Below are 21,866 nucleotides of genomic sequence, written 5' to 3' on the forward strand. Positions count from 1 at the left end.
GCCTTTAGGGGACGCTACTGATGCTTTGAATGTTTAGTCCTGTGGAGGTTGTAGACTCTGCAGAGACACCGTGTTATTTCTATCAACGTTTTGATCATGAACTCAGCATGTTTGGATTTCATCATCCTCCAAAAGCCCTGGCATTTCAACTATATGTGGAGTGTTCGACTGAGAGAGAGTGTGTGTGTGTGTGTGTGCATAATGATGATGAAGATGAGAGATGCAGGCTTATAGAGGAGGAGTGAGCGCCATCATCATCATCATCGCTGCACTCCTCTTTGATCTTAATGTCATGTTTCTCAGGCTGCAGAGACCTGGCAGCGCCACACAAACACACATTGGTGCTCTATGCTTGTGAGGACCATCAGTGACGTGATGCATTTACATCCTCACTCTGGTCCAAAGCTAATTCTCACCTTAGACCTGAGACCAAGTCTAAACCCTGAAAAAAGGCCCTTTGAAGGAGTAAGGACGGCACAAAGTGTTGACACTTTCCAAAAGTGTCCTCACTCTTAAGGTCTCAGAATAGGTCCTCACAAGGATAGAGGTACAAGAGCACTCACACACACACGTGCACACACACACACACCCACACACACAGTGAGAGAGGAAATATGAATAAATAAATCTCTTCACATCCCTGAACACCCCTCTGTTTCTCTGTCTCATCATTTGACTTTGAAGCTTTATTGGAAAAATGTTCTGGTTGTTGAAGTGCTGGTCCACACTTATTTTAGAACGTCCCCATTTTTACTGTTTTTACTGAAATTTAAGCAGCTCGAGTCCAGCAAAGAACCTTAAATGGTACAAAGTTAAATGGCAAGTTAAAAAAAAAAAGTTTGTGTCATCAAAAACTGTAAATGATGTAAATTTCATACATTCATTTTTCAATCATCAAGAAATGAGTTAACTTAAAGAAAATACTTACTGAATAATATTTCATTCCCATTGTAGAATAAAAGCCAAGAGTGTGTTTGACTCCTGAAAGAGTCAAAAACTCAGATTAAATTCAGTTAAACAAAAATATTCCATGATTTCTTTTTATTTTTTAACTGGAACTGGAACAGAAAATAAGACAATAGAATATAAATAAATACAGCCAAAGTGACATGGTGTTGTTTAGTCCCTTTACCCTTTAATACTGGGTATTTATATTGAGTCCAGTCTGATATTTCTATTTTTTTTAGATGTCACAAAAAACATGTTAAAAAAAAAGTAAGATAAGTAAAGATAAGTAAACAGAGTAAAAAAAAATAAAAATAAAAATAGCCTCCTTCACCTGAGACAGAGTTTAAGATGTTTTTTAAATTATGAGTCATGTGCATCGTGATTTCTTTGCTGTTATTCTGCTTTTGTCAGTAGAACAACTTTTCCACCTCAACCAGGTATAAAAACTTTTTTTATTTAACTGAAGAGAAATATTCTGCTTTTCCACTCAGTTTTTTTTTTTTGTTGTTGTTGTTTTTTTTTAAAATACAAGAAACATTTTCTATTAACAAAGGTAAAAAATAAATCATTAATTAAAAAGTGAAAAGAGTTTCAACAAATATCATTAAAGACATGTCCGTCTCTTTTCCCCTGTACCAAACCGGTCTCTGTGTCTGTTTGTCTGCTGATGTGTGGACTGACACACTGACACACATCATCATCATCGCGTGCTTGTGTCAGACTGAGACGCACAAATCTTTCCAACAACCGAACAGTTGCAGCTGCAGCTTCGTCCCACGCAGACACAGCTCATCTCGACAACATGAAAACCAATAACTCGTCAAACCACCTTCGCACTGTTGTAATTATGTCACTACACAAGTCTCAGTCAATTCTCAGTTTATGTTAATGTAATCAGATGCATGGTGACAGCATGGGTGTTAACTTCTTATGAAAAGAAAAAAAGTATGACAAGTGAAGTCTAAACAACTGATAACGAGATGAAAGCAAATAATTAGTGTCATTAATTTCAATAAGATCTTTAAAATGCAAAACTCCGGAACAAACAGAGTCTGATTGTGAAGACAACAATAAAGAGATGAATGGAAACTTAACACCATCAAAGGCAGCAGCGAAGATATATTTGTTCTTAGACGCACACAAACACACACACAGTGCTTAAACTTGGGCCAAACCTGGTTCACATTAGGGGGCAGACCGGTACATTGCATCAGAGTTCGCTCCAGTAAAAAAAAAAAAAAAAAAAACAGATGAGAGATTGGAAAGAAAAGATGGTTTTTGGAAAGGAGGCAGGAGAAATGTAAAGGACAGGGAAGGGAAAAAGGTGGCAGGAAATAAGAAAGAGAAGTGTTGAGGGGTCTGAGGAAAGAGGATGTCACATGTTGTACAGACTGTAAAACCCCTGGAGGCAAATTTGTGATTTGTACATGAATAAAAGAGAAGAAACGTACACAGAATTAAAGGAAAACGTGGGAGGGACCAGACGTAGATGGAGCTGATGGAAAAAATAACTGTGAGCTCATCACTGGCGGATGTACAATAATCAGATTTTAACATCGTTTTAAAATCCCAATGTTGCAAAGCCTTAGGTGACAGGAAATCAGGAGACGAGGTATTTTTATTCACACGGAGAAAGCAGACGTGTTTCATTTGATCTGAGCGTGTGTGATGTTTCAGTGTAATACAACAAACTGGATGTATGATGACTTTTTTATTTCACGCTGCGTGTATGATGTGTCTCTCTGTCACGTCCTTGTTTCTGCAGCACTTTTTCATATTTAAGATGAATTTCCCTGCAGGCTGAAACAAAGCGGAGCTGATAGATTCGTGATAAAAACACGTCGGGATCGACCACTGGTCACATCCGTGGCCCCTGACGTGTCACTGAAGTCTGAATCCAGCTCGGTGGGAGGGATGTTGGAGGATTAAGATGCAGCCTTGGGGAGTGAAAACATCTTCCTGCTGCGGTCTTAAGTGCTTTGAGACGGCGGCTGGTCATGAATTAGTGTCACTTTCACCAACTTCCTGCATTAGCGTCTCAAGGAGCGACGCATCACATTAGAGGCCCTCGTGGTTGCTGCTCCCCGTCAGCCTCCTCCTGCTCTCGCGTAGATATCCGAGCAGTGGACAAATGAAATCCAGATTTGTTATTACCGCGCCAGCGCTCGGGTCGGCCACGGGGAAGGATTCGTTGAGCTAATCCGAAGAAGATGCCGCGTCAAGTTCGCCGCTAATGGAATTACAGTAGGCACGATAAGAGGCTCGGTCAGAAGAGCACTCTTATCACTGCCATCCCCAGGAAAAAACTTAATGGAAAACATGCTATCTCCTTAATGGCAGGCCAGCGTTAGTGTAGCGTGACAGTAAAACAACATGCGTTAAGAAGACTCTAAGTCCTCCAGGAGCGGGATGAAATACACTCCGGGTGGTAATCAATCTGCGTTGTTTACAGCTGCTGTCTGCCTGATGAGGAGCCCCGCTGCACTCCCGCCAAGATTAGATGCTGTTTGGTCGGCATAAAGAATCAGTCAGGGGAAGCCCCAACCAGCGGCCGGCCGGCAGACTGCTGCAATAATATATCAGAGCAGACAGCTACACGGGCTAATGTTACACCGAGAGGAGGAGGGGGGGTCTGGAAATTGGAAAGGAGTCCAGTTTGTACTGAAGATTACAGTTCACTCCCTCCTGTAATTTTTCAAATGATGCAAATGTTCAACAGGCTGAAGAAGCAACTCGTTCACGTCAGCTCCCTGTTTACCCTCATTTATTCACACGGCACAGAGGAAGGGCTGCGTGATTAGCGCTGCGTCTGTGACTGTTAACCTGAGACGGTTTGGGGCCTTCAGCAGAGGCTGTGATTATGATGCTAATTGAGCATAACTTGAAAAAAAGACGCTTTGATAGGATACCGCTCCACTTTCCTCAGAGATGAAGAGATAAAGCAGCTTGTGGACTGATTTTGGGTTCATGGTTCGATCGCTGGGCTGGTCCAGTGTCCCTGAACCAGACACCTCTCATGGCAGCTAACGTACGTGTGTGTGAAGGGTAGGTAATAGGCAAGAAAAGAAAGAGGCAGAAGAGGAAACGAAGAGGTATCAAAGGAAACAAGGATGTATGGCAGAAAAGGAGAAGGTCTGGGAATGACAGTGAGGGTGGGGGAGGACAGGAGGTAGGAAATGAAGTTAGAATCAAGGGAACAAAGTGGGTGGAAGGAAACGAGGTGGTTTTTTTGTCTTGTTTTTTTACACTTAATTTTTTATCCAAAATGAAGTGAAATGAAAGGACAAAAAGTAGTTTTGGCCGCTGTGTTTCCTCCATCTGCAGATTGCTGGATTCGAGGTGTCTCAGCAGAGATTGCTATTGATGAAAACCATCATGACAACAATTGGAAAGAGACGGTGAGAGCGAGACAATTTGAGAGGCGGCTTTTAAAATCTACTTCCTCCTTGTTCCTGCGATGTGATGGAGAGCCGAAGGCGACAGAGGATGAGATGGATTACACACTCAGCTCTGATTGGACCGGCAGCTGCACCTTGAAAAACACAACCACTGTGTCAATTGGCTGTTGACTTTTTAAGTGGGGCGACGATCAATCGCCGGGAGTCATGTTATTGATGAGGCGGCGGCGGTGACGGCGGGGGGTGATGATGGAGACACTCGGCAGAGCAAAGCTTCGTGTCAAACCTCAGAGCGAATGAAAAACACTGTAAATACGTGTAAAGTTTTATCTGTTCTGTTTGTCAGAGACGTAAAGATGGTTTTTTATTTACTAATATGCAACTTGTGTGAGAACAAGAAAAAGAAAGGACCCGGGAGGAGGAAAAGTTATTGACAATTTACCAGAAATTAATTTAATAAACAATAAGAAGAAGAAGAAGAAAATAAAGTCTTTCCCACAAACACTTTGTTCTGTGAGTTTTGTCGGCTGAGCAGTAAATTAAAGCTTTGTAATATCACAATAACTGGGCATCTGTGGATCAGAGAGTCCTCCAGGTCCGTTCCACCTCAACAGAAACGTTCTGTCCTTTCACACTGCGACAGCTACAAACCACAGAAGAAGACATGCATTCGCGAGAAAAGCAGTGGAGGGGCGGACGACTCGATTTGTTTTTATTTACGCCCACTTGTGAGGCTCGAGGCCACGGTCACAGATTCTCTGTTTTCCAGAAGTTACACTCACAAGTCGTAATTCTGCTTCTTGTGATGATGAAAACTAAAATGAAAACAATCCTTTAAGTTTCTCCTCAGAAGGTCAGGTATGTTTTCACAAACATGGCAGCCCACGCAGCGAAGGAGCGAAGATATCGCTTTATAAAACACGGCTGAAACACGGTATAGATTTGCTTGTGTTGAAGAGTTTGTATCATGTTTTTCCATCTTGATAACTGAACAGCACAAAGGTCAGTAATGGATCACGTCCTCCTCTGGACGTCCACCTACGACTTCAGACTAATGCAGCGTTTATTCGCACTCAATCAGCTCTCTTTTGCTAATTAGTGATAATGTGCTGACCCGGCCGACCCAGCAACACTTAGCATCTGCAGTCATTCAAACTCATTCACCACAAACTGTGTTCATACGCAGTGTATGAACACAGTGCACCTGTATCTGTGTTTTCTGTCTATGCTGTAACTCAGGGACCTTATTTGGAAAGAATGAGGTGGATTGAGTCCTGGTCATGGAACAATGGTGGACCGGCACTTCGGAGGTGGGCACACGCTCAGTGGCTGGTGGCTTCCACCAGACTTAAGTCTTGTTGCCGTGTTTGTGATTGTCAAGGACAGATTCTCGAGGCAAAACTGAGGAGTGAAAAGTGTTGTGTTGTGTACGGTGGTCTCAGGTCTGTATTTCTACTTCCTGCAGCACCGCCAAGTCTCAGGCTGCAGTACTCCAAAACAGTGAACTGTCCCCCTTTGGGTCAGGAGTGCGCTGCTGCCCCAGGTGAAAAAGCTGAAGTAGCTGAGCCTGAAAGCAAAGCTCTCAATTTAGTTCATCTTCACCAGTGGTCGCCAGCTCTGAGCAGCAGCCACAACAACAAGATTCAGCATCTGTTCTGAACACCCCGTGCACAAACACTAGAAGACCCCGGGGCAGACCCAGAACACGCTGGAGGGAATACACTGCATATCCCATCTCGCCTAGTAATGCCAGAGGATCCCCCAGGAGGAGCTGGAGGACGTGGCTGGGATGAGGGATGTCGGGGCTGCCTCGCTGAGCCTGCTGCCACAGCTAACTCTGATCCGGTTAAGTGGCAGAAAATAGATACTGGCTTTGTTAAAGTTTGACTTTGATCTTATTTATGTTAAAAACAGGCTTATTTCAGTCACAGAAATGTAATCAATATACAAAGAGCTCATCGTCCTGGAGCCTCAGGGTTTAAGACACTGATCTGATTTTTTTCAATCCCACTGAAGAGATTTCTCTCATTTCTCCACCTTCTCCCCAATTTCCTTGCTACTGTATTTTTAAGAAACAATAACAGGCAGTGTTTTGTTACCAGTCATGTTGAACTATAAGGTCCACACCATTTAGCCTTGATATTTGCAGTTACCTTCATCTCTATCTACTCTGCATTAACCTCTGTGTGTTTGTTTGGTCGCTCGCTCAGTGAAACAAGATGCAGGACAAGGAGTGAGACAGTCTGTGCTGTGTGGGGTGAGAGGGACTGCTTTAACTAAACAATTCAAAATGAATATTTTTATTGATTACGTGCACAGAGGGTCTGAGTCTCAGCGGAAGGATCCCCATTCTCTCGCCCACTGGACATACAGCATTGTCATGAAACCAATAAAATGTAAATTTGTCGGTTTTGAATTTTTCTTCAGAGGACTCGGGACATGTAAGATGCAAAGGAGATCAATAAGATGTTGTAAAAAAAAATATGCATTTTAATTCCACTGGGGCCATTTTAACTAGCGAATCTTAATATTGACTGTTGAGCCAGGGCACATAACACATCAGTCAGTCCGGCAGAGACAGTGATTCACCTGTCCACTGGGTCTCATCTCACTTTCAGCCAGACTGGATTTAAAGGACAGTCTTTGATGTGCTGTGTTAAATAGCTGAACCCTCTTTGTGACCAATTAGGCTTCAAACAAAAGCGTTTGAGAGCCGCGTCCTTTATTTGTTGATGCCCCACTTAGAGAGCTGAGAGACAATACTGTCCATTAGCACAAGGAAAAATCAATACACCAGAGATTAATGGGCTTTTTAATAGAGCACAATTATATTCAAATGTGTCTGGATGTACCCTCCAGCTCTAAAAGGACTATTTAATTTCCTGTGTATAAGACCACACACTCATGACTGTAATTATGTTCGGCAGAGGTCTTTCCACTGGTGGCAATTCTCCGGTGACAGGACTGTATCTGATTCTGGATGGATCAATACGCCACCATTCAGGTTATCAGGGGACGGATCGAATGAATTGGCTTGTGGTGAAAAGACAGAGCGCCCATTAAAAACAGAGAGAGAAATAAAAACACCGACTGTCACACAGAAGAGATGGAAGCAAAAACATAGCAAAATAAAAGCCCAGAGACAGCTCAGCGCACTGTGGCTCCAGCTAATTAGCGGAGTGGAGGGAAGGAAGTGCCGCTGTATGGAGACTCAGCCCGGACGTCCTGCTGCTGGACGAGACGGAGACACCAGGCGGCCGAGTCGCCGAAGGCCACGCGACTCAATCGACAACAGTTTGGTAATGAGGGAGAATTTTCCTCCACATTCTGCGACTGAATGAGGAGAGGAGGAAGGAATCCATTTCCTCCAGCTCGGTACAGTTTGCTGCTTCTGCGACTTTCCTCAGGTATCTACATTTTTTTTTTTTTTTTTTGGTCCCAGTTTAACACTGACCAGTGTAAGAGCAGTTCTAAGCAGCTTGTTCTGGTTCTGTTTCCTCCTTTACATCTGAGAGGGAAACACGATACGTCCCACTGCTCTCTGTTAATCTGACAGCCGCTGTTGGTGCTTTGTTTGAAGATCAATATGTTTTCATTGTATTTGTATAAAACCTGTTATGTTAGTCCACTGACTAACAACAACAACAACAACTTTAAACAACACATTTGTGCGTTGTGCCTCGGTTTGTTAAATAAGCGACCAAACAAACATCCACAGGGAAAGGTGCACTGCTGTGGGTCTGCAGGCCAGAGAGCTGGTTAGCTCGTCAGCTGGACAACGATGAACAGCTGCTAACAACACACTGATGACTGTCGTTTATATGCTTTAAACCTAAAAACCACTGTGTGAGTGGAGTATTTTTACACTGACATTGTGATGAACCTGCAGCAACCTTGTAATTTTTGGAGTTTGTGTGTTGACGAGGAGAGCCCGTGGTTCGACTGCTGATCGGGTTCAGGACGAGCTTTCAGATTTTCTGAAGGTTTCACCTTTTTTGGGCTGAGTTCTTCAAAGAATTCACTGTCTGTACTGGGACACAGCTAAAGGGACATTTGTCCAGTTTCCTCACAGCCCTGCTTTATTTAAAATCGCACAAGAAAAGTGTAGTACATTAGAATAAATTTGTGAAGGGTGTGCGGGGCGAGCCCGGCGAGAGGAAGGTGGACCCACTTAAGCGTGACAGAAGGGAGCACGGCACACTGCAAGTGCCACAGGAAAAAAAAAAAAGAGAACACTTCCTCTGCTCTGCTAGGAAAAATAATATCTTTTCAGATAGACACACACCGAGGAAGTCCCCCGTTTAGTTTAGAGACACACACACAGACACAGTGCTGTTATCAGTGGCTCTGTGCTCCAGTAGAGGGCCAGTTATCTCAGAAATTAATGACAGCAATAAGCAGCAGCAGGAAGACGCAGGATGATTAGCAAAAGCAATCAGGCTCTTTATTAGATTTATAGGAACAAAGACGCAATTCAGTCTGCAGCAAAAACCTACAGGAAGACTAATGACTCATCTGTCCCTGAGCTTCAGTGACAAACACACACAAAACTCCACAGAGATGCTCGGCTCATGGAACAATACTGAGGAGAAAATTGTTTCAGATCGTGATAGTGGAAACTGGAAATGCAAAAGACTCTTATCCGAAGAAAATGGGTGAAAGAGCTGAATCAGCGAAACGTGAAGAAACAGCCAGAAGAGAGGAGGTAGAGGGGAAGACGGGAAAAATAAAGGATAACAGTGGAAAGAATAAGACTGCAGAACAAGGAAAGACATTTAAAGAGAAGGAAAGAAACAGGAAATGAAAAGAGGTGAAGAAAGGCGGGAAAGAGAAACAGAACAAGGCTCAGCTCTGGAAAAAGAAATGAGGAGGAATAGGAAAGGAGAAACAAAGAAAGGGAAGCACAGCGTCTCATCTTCACATGAACAAGCTGCTTATAAAGCACATTTTGTCTGTTCTGTTTTACTTTTGACAAACGGCCTCACTTTTCTGTGGTGGTCTGAAACATCGAGACCTGTGTGAATATACAGGAAGTAGAACATTTACTCGCGGTGGCAGAATGAATGTGAACGTGATGTTTTCTCTTCCACTCCGTGTTCGGTTATCGTTTGCAGCAAATCGCCCAGGATCATTAAAGATCCTCCAAAGTGATGCAAACTTTTTCCGTCTTGTTTTTACTGCAGGTGCTCAGTCACGTTGTGCAGCCGCTTGTTTGCTGGATAGACTTTTCAATCAGTTAGTTAATGAGCCATCAGACAGTGTGTGTTGACTCCTGTTGCTTCAGAAACTTGTGGTGTTTGATTTCCTCTCAGAGAGCTGGCGTCTGCAGTCAGACAGTTTGAGGAGTGAATATTCATTAAAGCCTCAGTGGAGAGCAGGCGAAGGCCCGCTGATATCGCCTTAAATCAGCTGCTGTCTGCTTTACAAATTGCCGGCCTTCCTCCGCACATAATTGGCCAGTTTCAATTAGCAGCCGTCAGAGGAGACGACTCCGCGGCCGAGCGTTACACAAAATACTACAGCAGGAGCTTTAATGATCAAAATATGTTACCGCGGCGTCACGCCATGGTAATGCTGCTTGCTCACTACTGTCACCTCCTCAAGAAAGCAATTACACAGGGCAAGAGTGTGTGTGTCAGTGTGTGTGTGTGGGGGTGTGTGAGTGTGTGTTTGTGTGTCTCTGTGTGGGTGTGTGTGTGTGTAATTGTGTGTAGGTTTAAATTCATCCTGTTTTGAAGCAGCAGTAAACGACTTTTAACCACTGGGGGGCTGAAAACCTACAAAACGAACAGACGTAATCGCAGCCGTGATTTAGGCAGCAGCTCATCAGGTTGTTCTGGATAAAGAATTAGCAAACAGCTGCATGCATCCACGTCCAGCAGACACAGACCTGATGACTGTAAGTCAGATACCCGCTCTCTCAGCTCTGGTTTGTCTCCACCAGCTCCTCATCAGCTGCTAAATGTTCCACTTTCCTCACCAGCTATAACTTCTGTAAGTTCCAAACACAATTTTGTGTTAAAGTCCAACTGAATTCACATTATTTTTTTCAGCCTTTTAAAATGTTTTCTTCATGACTTTTTATAACGAAAATGAAGAAAAAAAGATGTTCGACCTTTCACAGAGCACCCACATTACTGCTGTATGTAAGATTGGATTGGTTGGATTCATCCATGTGGACGGATGTCAGAAAGGCATTTTGTCAAATTAACATAAAACTCGAGGGTCAAAATGAACCCAAAAAAACATAAAATATTAAATTATGTTTTCATGTTCAATTTTTCTCAAAGGAGAAACGGGACCAGTGATTCACAGAGTTGACGTGTGTTTAACGGTCAACAAAAAAGTGCAAGTTAATATTTTCTTTCTATCTTCATCTTATCCCATGTCAAGTGAACCAGCGTCCGTGTCAAGTCCTTGTATCTCTAGTCAGGTTTTGTTATTCTTTTGTACTTTGCTCGTTCAAGTTTTGATCAGTGTTCTAGCCTTGTTTTTCATTATTCCTCGTATGAGTGTTTTTTTTGTTTCCTCGTGAGAGTGATTTTTCGTTGGTTTGGATCTTTTGTGTTTGTACCTTTTTCCCCTGTTGGCCGATCCTTGTTTTTCTACATTAAAGACTGTTTTGCTTAATCTTACGTTTTGGAGTCGTGCATTTGGGTTCTATCCTAGTTCAGTCGTGACATTTTTTTTCTTTTTAATATGTATTTTTGTTTTTTCTCTGGAAAAATGCTTCATTCACCAAACGACTTTCTTCCAGGCAAATATTGGGAAACAGAAAACCTGTAAAATAAGTACACAGAGTATTTTGTTGGATAAATTGTTAGCTTTGTTAGTTGAACAACTACAGCTCCCATGAGTCTCAGCGGTTTACATGCTGATAATAAAATAAAATAACAGTCTGCTCAGGTTTTATATCCAGTGCTCAGCTCGTGCCTCCCTCACTGATACCTCAGTACGTCACATGTCCTCTGATGGACACACACAGTGGCTGCAGGATTTCAAACCTCTGACTTATCTGTTACAGGACAGCCGACTCTTCGGGCTCAAACTCCCAGCATCCAAAGCGCTGTTTCTCCTCTTTTGTGTTTTCATTTTGGGGCTGAAAGGAAGTTGTTGAAAGGCTCAGCTCCTTCCTCTAATCCCTGATAGCAGGTTTGTTTTCGTCCCTCGTCGCAGGTTTGTCTCCGTCTCTTTCTCCTGGCACACATAAGCTGTGTACATCATTTGTTAGCGGCTGACTTAAATTCTATCTCTCGGTCCCAGGTGGCTTTGATCCGCCGCACACGCTCGCTCATCTTCCCTCTTCTCTTTCCGCTCGTACTCATTTTTGTCTCTTTTTTTTTCCCACCTCATGTTGAAAGTTGCCAAACTCCTGTCCTGCACGGCTTTAAAGGAGAAGAGAAGGTGACAGGCAGCCGGGCGTGAAAAGAGAGAGGGAATCAAAGCCAGTCCCTCCCACCGCTATCCGCCGTCATAATTCACTGCTGAAGAGGCACGCTGCAGCAGCAGAAAAGCAGGAGAGAAGGATCTGTGGTGGAGGGAGAGGCAGCTTCCAATCCAACTTAAGTGGCAGAATAAGAAGCCAGAAGGTCAAAGGTCAGAGGGGAAAGCATTTTGACAATAAGGCAAAACTGGACATTTGATGTTCCGTTTTATATTTGATGTGGATCTAAAGCATCAGATTTCATCAGATTAGAACAGAACAGAACAAAACATCTCTCTGGATGGGAATTCAACTTTGGGAGCATCAGGAGGTTGGATGAAGAACAGTACAGAACAGGTTCTTCATATTATATTAAAATCACCAAAATGTCATGAAAATACTTGATTGTCTGTTTGGTAGCACCTGGGCACATAAAGGTGAAACTCTCTGCAAGGCAAGAAACCACAACAAAACATAAACAAAATATGCTTCGTTTTTAATTTGGTTAATTTTAATTTGGTTGAACAAACCATCTGAGTGAGTCGCATGGAGGCTAGAAAAATTAAAATGAGGTCTGGACCCTGATGGTGACGAAGAACTGCGAGTCTCAAGAAGGTACTTAATAAGGACCCAGAGTAATCAATAATACCCACACAGCAGCTAATCAATGAAGGAAATGCCAAAATAATCAATAGTCATATTATCCAAACATTGAGCTCATTGGAGACCTATTGTTGAACACCACAGTGATCAATAGCATCTCAGTGAGCTCTGAAGAAGTGGACGCCACAGGCTGAAACAGTCTCCACAGAGTATTTAGGCTAAAAATGTGTTTTTGTAATGGTGCAATAGAACACAATCAAGAGGTCAGAGGTCACGCTGTCTTTTAAAACCACTAAATCAGAAACCAGAAAGCACTCAAAGCTTCAGCGTGTCTTTGTGTCGTTTTTCCTGGAAACAGGCTCGACAGTGTTTGTCCTTGGATCTGACAATAAGCAGCTCATCAGCGTCTTTGTTGTCAAACCGATCAACATGACCGACATGGGGGGGAAATGCAGCGTGAATGGCGTGAAGCAGGCATATACAGCACGCGGAGACAACGTCAGACCAAACTATACGAGACAGTCCTTGATTTTCACCTTTTATTGGAATCATCTGCATCCAGACGATTTCTGTGAACATACTGCTAAAGAAAAAGTTCTGGAGAGAAGAATCTTTGTCTCGTACATCACTTAAATTTCATCACACTCTAACAGGAAGTTAATCGGCTGAAAGGAAATTATGGTGCTCAGCCCCATCTGTGATTTTAACACGTCCTACGTTCCTCTGTGTTGTGACTGGAATCATGGAGTAACGTACGGAGACTTGAGGTCTGAGGACTACCTGATGCAACCTAACAATGAAGAGATTTAGTTATTTATTTGGGGCTTATATCAGTAACTCGTCTTCACTCGTGTGTGTGTGTATTTATGAGGCAGGTTCGTCATCTCAAACATTTCATTTCAGAGAGGGAAGGAGCTTATGGAACCTTAATGGATTTTATTTCACCCCAGAGGTTTTAAAAGAATGTTGTTGTAATTTCGTCACATGTCAGCTGTATGTGCTTTTAAATCTGAGACTATAACCGTTAAAAGCAGCTCAGAGCGCAGAGACGGAGCCGCAGTTAAACAACGTGGGCTGACGTGGACAGAAACTCGACAATCAAAAGGAGGCATGAAAGCAGCGAGAGAAGCTTAATTCATTAGGACTGGATTTTCTTCAGCTGCTGCACATTCAGCCTGTCAACCTGCCGTCATTAGAAGTCAGCCCTGATTGGAAGGCTCTTTTGAAAATCAGGAGCCTGTGATTATTCACTATCATTTAGAGGAAAAGACAAAAGCCTGCAGGCAATTTTATTTCAAGATTGCGACAAGGTAAATTGTAGTTCTGAGCTCCTCGGGAAAAAAACGTCTCCGCGGATTTTGAGAATTTTGACACGTTGTGGGAAAAAGAAAGTAGACAAAAAAACACGAGGCGCAGGAAAGAGTGGCAGCTCTCTTTAAATTCTGACAGGTGAAATAAGTGGAATAATTAGTGCACTTCCCTGAGTGTGTTTCTGCTGCGGAGCAGTCTTCTGATTTTTGCTCTGATCAGTTCATCTGCTTCAAAAATTCACGCAGGAACGATCCTGCAGTAACAGCGCCCACAATTTTATGACCAATGACCAGCTTCAAAATCAGAGCAGCCGTAACTGTTCGACCTCAAGATTAAAATTGTGCTTAATTAGTTTATAAGTCAGTGGTTTTTATGCGAATATGTTATTTTTAACTGTTGTTTGTTTGAAGGAAGTCACCCTGACACAGAGGAAGCGTTTCCACTCTGGGTAGTTTCGGTGATTGCGTGATTTTTCCTGCAGCGCCACCATGAGGTTGATGATTCTGGTGTCTGTTGGAAAATCTCAGTTGGATGAGTTGCCAGAACATTTGGTGCAGACGTTCATGGTCCCAAGATGATGATTTGTAAAACTTTTATCCCCCTGCCCTTCATCCGGCCGAATGACAGCCCCCTTGGTTTTCACTGTTGTGACTTTCCCACCTCATCAGTGACGGTGTATTAGCCCCGACCATATGTGACTGCAGACAGTGCTCGATGTCAAATTTAAATACAAACTCATCAAAAACTAACAAGAACATGATCTGCATACACACACACACACACACACATGCGCGTAATCTGTGTCAAACAGGAGAAACGTTTTTCTGTGTAACTGTAATGAAACGGGGACCAAAGTTGAGACTGATGCGGTGTCCATGGCAACCACCAGTGTGCTCAGGTCAGGTCAGGCAACCAGGCGTCATGGCGACCAGGAGAGCTCCCCAGACACGACATTTACAGCCAGAGAGCTGACATCTCAGCTGCTGCAGAAACACAGAAGTGAGGCTGTGTGTGTGTGTGTGTGTGTGTGTGTGTGTGTGTGTGTGTGTGTGTGTGTGTGTGTGTGTTTGGGACTCTAATTGACAGAACCTTCTGTCAATCACAAAGCAGGAAGGGTGGTCACACCTGACTTCACAGGCTTGATTGACACACCCAGGGGACCAATCACAGAGCCAGGCGGGCTTCAGACCACCTGGAGAACAGCTCTCTCTCTCTCTCTCTCTCTCTCTCTCTCTCTGTCTCTCTGCCGTTATTCTGCAGGTGAACTTCAGCTTTTCAAACTATTTTCTCTTTACATCCTTTAAATGGATACTGAACTTTACTGCGTCTCACACATCCATCATCCCTCCCACTCCCTCTCTGTCCGTTCCTCCTTTATGGTGTTTTCTCCAGACCATTCTGCATATGGATGAGTGTAAGAGCAGAAAGGAAGATAAAAGAAATGATGAGGTGAGTGTCTGGTGGACGGAGAGATGTTTTCCTGAGCACAGCTCTAAATGACATCTGCCACGTTCTTAAAAGGCTCTTACAGTAATGTAGCTGTAATGGCCTCTGTGTGTGTGTGTGTGTGTGTTAATGTTACGAGGGCGGGGTTGATATCCAGACCTTAAAAGACCTGAGAAGAAAGCGGTACAAAGTCTTATCGACGCTTTGTCATTGGAGCAAATCGTTGTTACATACATACATATAGACACTGATCCATCAATGGATCTGAATGGAAGTTAACAGACCACAGAAAGAGATGGATCAATCAATAATAGATCAGTTTGTAAATTCAAAGACAGATGAATTGGTCATAAAAGAACAAAGCAATCAGACAATATATAGATCAACTGGATAATACAAAGAAATATCATTCAGTCAACACATAATAATCAGAAAGGTGGATCAACAGGACTCTGTATCAATAGGCCAATCAATGAGATCAATAGAAATGATGTATGATTTATAGAAAGATTAATCTGTAATCAGTCAGTATGGAGATGTTGTTGATGTATTGAGCAATTGATACACAGAGCAACTGAGTGACAGAGCAATCGGTTGATAGAGAGTTGGTTGACAGACCAGTGATCGAGCAGCTGGTTGATACATTGGGTCAATATGCAGATTGAGCAGTTGGTTGACAGATATGTAGAACGATTGATTGATGGAAAGACGGAGCAGTAGGTTGACAGGTTGAGCAATCGGTCAACACAGGAAATGGTTGACAGAGCAGTTTGGAATCCGATCAGTCTGTCAGATGAACGTCGGAGAAACAGCGTCAGTTATTATCAGCTGTTTTTCAATATATAGATGTTAATCAGTTTGTAAAATGACCTCACGCCATAATACAATTAATGCTTTATATGGACTACTGTCACACACACACACACACACACACACGCTCACACACACACACACACACACACACACACAGAGGAGCTGTAGGCCAGAGTGGGAGGAACAGACTTGTTTTCTTCTGTAAAGCAGATTAGTGACAGGAAAATGGAAATTGGATTAACGATGGGAAAGCTTCCACTGAACACACATGCACACACACACGCACGCACGCACACACACACACACACACACACGCGCACACTCTGAAGTTTCCATCAACACTTTGTAAACAGGTCTGTCATCATCCTGAGTCGTTCCAGTGCACCTGTCACCTGCTGTGGGTCACTCAGGGTCAGGGGCAGTTATGTCTTTAGTCTGGCTGTTCATCGGCCCATCTCAGAGCTAAGTATCCACACACACACACACAGTTCACGGTCTGGAGTTTGCATCTTCTCCATGTGTCTGTGTGGGTTTTTATCGAGAATTTAAAAACATAGTAAACTGGACGAATTTGACTCCGAGGTTACCGACCTGAAAAATGTGCTCACTGAGTTACTGGTTGATTTAACAGCGTGTTTTAATGAACACTGCTGTGCATGCACCTGAATTAGCCAAAAGGCTTTTTAAGTCACACACAACACAAACGATTGATTTGCCATGAAATTTGGTGCAGATCTTTTTGGTGCAGAGGATGAACCTTTTCCTCGTGCACCATTGTGAGGTGTGGTTCACACGTTCACGTTCCCCTCTGACTTTTCATCAGATCAAATTTTTACTTTGCCTAATTTTTTGTTTTATGTCCAAATGCCTGCAAAACGAATGACTTTCCCATCAGAACAAGTTGTACTTTGTTTTTCGTCCTAATGTATTATACCTGCTCAACATCAGCAATAATAAAACTCAATATATTAATGCTGATCAATGTTCTATGGACATAAGAATGAACAGGACATCATTGTGCTTAAATGTCAGGTAGTAAGTAAAACATTCGAAACAGACACACACAATGCACAGCCTGAAAAGTAATAATGTGGGGAATATTAATGTTGCATTGTCTGCAAAACCAAGGAATAAAAAAAAAGCATAATTTCAAACTTAAGTCATGAAAATAGAAGTGGATAACAACACGGTGAAAGAATCATCTCTGGACCTCGACAACAAAAGGAAGGAATTTCCAAACAGTTCTAAGGTATTAACCTTGTATTTACTGTATCAGGCTAACAACAGCTGTAAATACCAGACCAGTTTGTGAGAGAATATAATGTTTGTCCCAGTGTTTCTCACTGTTTGACATCCATCCATCTTACCTGTTACCTGTGTGCTTTTTATTCATCAGCTTTGAGCTGTTGTACAAGAAAAAAAAAAAAAAAAAAGCTCATTTCAGGGAGCGCTGCAGAAGAAGAGGAAGAAGTGCCGGAGAGTGATGAAGCAGCAGCAGTTGATTAAAAATTAATGGCGAACAACAGTCAGTAATAAACTAGAAATTGCTCATCATTAAAAACAGCGAGGTATTTTTTATTATTTACTATGGAGGTGTCAGCAGCCGACCATCTTCAGGCTCACTGCAACATTCTGCCTCCACCTTCTGACAGATTAATTAATATGCATTAATGCTTTCTGAAAAGCTCGCCGTTTAATTTGGCGTGGAGTAATTGGAGCAAGCGATAGCGTTGCATTGCGGAGGATCCATTAAACAGCAGACATTTCTACAGGTAGGTGCATATGAATTATAGATAGTTATCCCACCGCAGCTACATCTGTGGGCCCGCACTGTTATTTTCTGTCTGGAGAACAAAGGCAGGAGGTCAAATGTTGTTTCTGTTCCAGTAGATCATTTCGCTGTTTGGTCTGAGTGATACTGTGAGAAATTGTGTTGAATATAAGTCAACTATTATATTTATATTAGAAAATATTTTTTTTTATTTAACTCAGGTGGTGTCTTCTGATCAATGAGAAGGTAACTCTTAAATATCCTGTGACTGAACTGGTGAAGTGAATATTAAGGAATGAAACCTGTTTTCCTCTTCAGTCTTGGATTATGGTGATATTTTATACGTGTTTGCCTCCACTGTGACTCTGAAGCCCTTGATGCTGTTTATCATTCTGCACGACGTGTTATTACCCCTGATAATTGTAATACTCATCACTGTGAGCTGTATGCTCAGGTTGGGTGGCTCTCATTCGCTGTGAGGCCTGATAGACACTGGCTTTTATTTATTTATAAGGCCTTTACATTAGTTCATCCTTCTCAGACTGACTCAAACGACTGTAATACGCTGCAGGTCCCCACTGTTTTTACTGAGCTTGGAAAATCCATTTTTTCCCACAGTGCACCTGCAACATGAAACAACATGCAGAACAATCTAAAAAACTGTATGAAAAAAGAAAAAATCTGTCCCGCGATGCCACATGGTTACAATACTGACACAGGTACAGGGAGACGTGTGTTTAACAGAACACGATCTGATGTGAGACCGACAGAACAATCTGTTGGGAAATGATCCTAATGATGCTCGTATTGGTTCTCAATAAAAAACAAGACTCAGTATCGGTTGTATCAGCAGGTATTGATCTGCATTCCACGCTCACACCCCTGTGATTCAGACCTGGGAGGTCGTGGGTGTTTATCACATTTCAAACAGTCAGATTTACACTGTTTGATTTAAAGCTGTAACATCTGCAGATCCGGTCATTTAACCCAAATAAACTACAATCCACTGCTCATTTATGTGTTTAAGACGTTTAAATGGACTTCGTGATTGCGGTTTTACGATTAGGAAGCTCAGTGATGAAAGCTGCTTTGCCGGGTTTTAAAAAAAGACATTTAATGGGTTGGAAGGGGGAAGGGCAGCTAAACAAACACTGGATGATTTAAATCTATTTATTATATTTTTTCATTTTGTCAATTTCACTTTTTCTCTGCACCTGAATTTCTCTCTTCTCCTGCAGTGAAAATTTTAAATGAAGCAGCTTACTCTGAGGAAATCACTGAGTACTCGTCACTTTCAGCTCTGACTCTTCACTAACGTACTCGAGGAAGGCGGAAATGAAAAATGACAAATTATAATGAAAAAAATGAAGTGAGAATAAAAACACAGGAGGCTGGAAAAAGGACAAAGTTTCCTCATGTTTGAAAGGATTCAGCAGGAAAACACTGATTTATTTTGTAAACACACACAAACACACACAGACTGGTTTCAGACTCGTGGTGTCGCAGTGTGTGTATGTGATTTTAATTAGTTTTTTCTATTTTTAGTCTCCGTCCCCACGGGTTCGGGCTGTTTTACTGGTTTGTGTTTCATGTTCCAGTTCTTTCGTCTTCTATCAGTGTCGGAAATTAAAGTTTCAGCTAACACTTCCGCCGTGCTTTCCTCAAATCAAATCAAATTTAAATCAAAATCATGTTAAAACACTAACCAGCAGGATGTTAAACAGTTTGAAACATTCGCAGGAAAAGCAGCTCATTGATCTTCAGGAGACTGAACAACACAAATACTCGAAACTAATCGCAGACTGAAGAGACTGCCTCCTTCCTCGACACAAAAACAAGCATTTTTGGTCTAATTTGCAAAGAGTTCTTTGAAAAATTTGGGGAAAATGAAAAGAAAATGGTGTAAGTGAGCAGCGTTTTGTGATCTCTGCTCTCCGTATGTGTCGCTGGTGCAGTTGGACAAACTCAGCGGGAACAATAGAAAACAGAATCTGCCCCTCAGCTCCCTCTGAGATAACTGCAGCTCTGAACGTGCCGCTGTCAGCTTTTGTTTCACAGTTTGAGATTCGAAGATTGAAGCATTTTTTAATAAGAAAGTCCTGATTCAGCAGGAAGGGTGGCCGTCCTGTCAGAGGAGGCCTGCTGATGATCGGGTACCGTGGCAGAAGAAAAGGAAGCGATGAGGAAGGGATGATGAAACTACAGAAGATGATTTCTTTTTTTTTTTTTTTTTTTTGGCATGCATTTTTTTTATTTTTTGGGGGGGTCTTTAAATGCACATGGAGCTGTGCCACTCAGTGAGCGGGATAAAAAAAAAAAAAAAGATGGCGTGTATGATAGCTCCACCGCTGCCAGCAAACTTAATAAGAAGCTCCAGTGTGGTTCGACTACACTGGAGCTTCTGGACTGATAAGAACCACAGATCTGAGAAGACAGAGAGAGGAAGAGGGTGAGGGAGACAGACCGGGGGGGTGAGGGGGGTTTAGACAAGAGTTTTAATGCTTATGCCAGCAGGTTGAAAAATGATTATCTTGCTGTCTGCTTGTGACGGTGTGTATGGAGGCCTGACAGCAGCCAGCGGCTCCGCTCATTAATAAGGAGGAAACACTGAGAGTATATATGTGTGTGCATATAGGTGTGTGTGTCTGTGTGCGTGTGTGAGTGTTAATACTGTTATGTTGTCAACTAAATCCTGACATGCCCTTTACCATCTGACTGCAGGCAGAGCAGCAAACTCCGAACTTTTGTCATATTTTAATATTTCATCACACTTTGCTGTTCTGCATCAGATTTTTTTTTTTTTTTTTTTTTACACAGCAGATCAGTCATCAGCCAGATTCTACATTATATACTGTACATCACATCCTCCACAAACCCCACATCTCTTAAAATAACCTTATTTTTAGATGAAGGTCTCCTTAATTAATGCCAAACCTGCTTAAAATTAGTTAAGGGTGTTATTAATGGAGAAGGAGAATGCATTAATTTTGCATTAGCTTTTCAGACCACCTTTAAGCTGCACTGCCATGAATTCTAAAACAGTGGCCATGACTCATGTTCACCTCAACTGCAGAAAGGACCATGTCTTCATTAGAAACAGGCCTTTATTCTTTATTTTCCCTCTCTGTTATTAGACCTATATTTTATCCTAATTATTAAGCTGTTTAAGTAGTTTTATCACTTTTCAGTCAGAGATGCAAATCAAAGGAGACGCTCTGGTGCGGACTCATTAACGTTTCCTTTACGTTAAACTTTTCATGACTGAAATTTGTGACGCTGAACAGCTCAGCCACTGGTGGCCGTTTTCCCATTCCCTTCTTTATTCTGTGATCTCTTCAGTTTGTGTTGGCTCAGTGTACAGAACACACAGCACACCTGCAAACAGAAACAAGCTAAATCTTAAAAAGATGTTTTTTACATGCAAAATGAATTTTGTTGGAAAGATCTTTCACTGTTTGTCACTGTTTTGTGGTTCTGTGCTGAAAACCTTTTACATAACGTTGTTGTGATCGCTGTGTCCTGTTTCTCAACACTTATATTCACAGCCATGACTCTAAGTCCTACAGTTAGAAGTACACTCTCAGTCTAATGAAACAGTAAAAGTGAGACTTGTCCCTGAAGGTGAACTGGGAATGCCAACATACTGCAGAAAACCTACTTTACCCTACAGTCACTTCATCAGTTTAATTACTTTCACTGAGTATTCATCAAGTAATTTGACTTAGTTTTAATTAAAATCTTACCTTCTAAATATCCCCGTTCTCCTAATCTTCCTCAGCTGATCTAAAATGTATTATTTCATTTCTCGGAGCGGCTGTTTTGTGTCCAGAGGGGACGTGAAGGTTCCCGGTTTCAGCTGTTTGCTGGGCAGACAGCCGTCAGAGCTTCAAGTGAACAGCTAATCCTCCAACTATAAAGGTCTGTGTAACCTTTCTAACACAATTTCACAAAAGACTGCTCTGTTTGTTCTGCTCGCAGAAATAAAGCTAATTACAAAAACCCACCCAAACGCCTTGACCTTTCCCTCTGGGTAATTACAGCTTTTCATTTCTTTTCTTTCCTTTTTCTTTTCTTTTCCATGGTGCGTTCATCTTCAGTGCAGCGTTTATCCTGCTCTGCTCTCCTCCTCCATCAGCTGGACAATCAGATGGAA

The sequence above is a fragment of the Toxotes jaculatrix genome, chromosome 10 (assembly GCF_017976425.1).
Source record: "Toxotes jaculatrix isolate fToxJac2 chromosome 10, fToxJac2.pri, whole genome shotgun sequence".
Lineage (NCBI taxonomy): Eukaryota > Metazoa > Chordata > Actinopteri > Toxotidae > Toxotes > Toxotes jaculatrix.